The sequence below is a fragment of the Harpia harpyja genome, chromosome 14 (genome assembly GCF_026419915.1).
Source record: "Harpia harpyja isolate bHarHar1 chromosome 14, bHarHar1 primary haplotype, whole genome shotgun sequence".
In the NCBI taxonomy this organism is placed as follows: Eukaryota; Metazoa; Chordata; class Aves; order Accipitriformes; family Accipitridae; genus Harpia; species Harpia harpyja.
This window is the reverse complement of record NC_068953.1, coordinates 31,586,255-31,586,991: the sequence shown is the minus strand read 5'-3', so window position 1 is coordinate 31,586,991 and position 737 is coordinate 31,586,255.

The following is a 737-nucleotide window of genomic DNA, read 5'->3' as shown; positions in this document are numbered from 1 at the left end:
AAGGATTTTCTGTTAGTAATAGCAAATAGAGACAATATTTTAAGAACTCTAGAACTATCTGTGTCAGACTAATGACTGAAACAGCACTCGTAAACTTGAAAAAGTGTATTTTGAGTATTCAGTGACTCTCAGGTTTTTTATGAAGCCTCTTATCATAATTACTAAATCTAGAATGTGTGAGATGATAGCCATACCATCCCAGCCTGAGGAATTTGTCATTGTTCTTTCTTTTAGAAGACAGTGAGTCTCATAGGACCCATATACCATAGCAGAACTGGTATGTTAGGCTACAAAAAAAGTATTCTCAGCAGGGAAACTCTGCTGTCATATTTGATGCATTGTTTTGGCACACAAGAACATGCTTCATGGAGGGTGACCCATGGTGCTGGATGTTGCATGAATAAAGGAGAAAAACACAGATCACTTCCTTTCCCTGCTCACTCCAAAGAGCTTCGAGTCTAGGATACAGCAGACAGCTAGAAGACTCTACAAGCAATCTCTAAGGTCATACCAGTCACCACAGTTGGTAGCGATCTTGGCACACCAACATCTAAAGAGTTGTCAAGACTGATTGATCGGAGTGTGTGTGCATGTGAAAGTATATTAATAAAGAGGGAATACAGAAACTGAAACAATATGATCAAATGACTGGCTGATAAATACTCTTCGCAGCAGTATTTTCAATGGATGTGAGCAAGAAGAGGGTTTGCAGTAATTGAGACAGGAGACAGAACTTG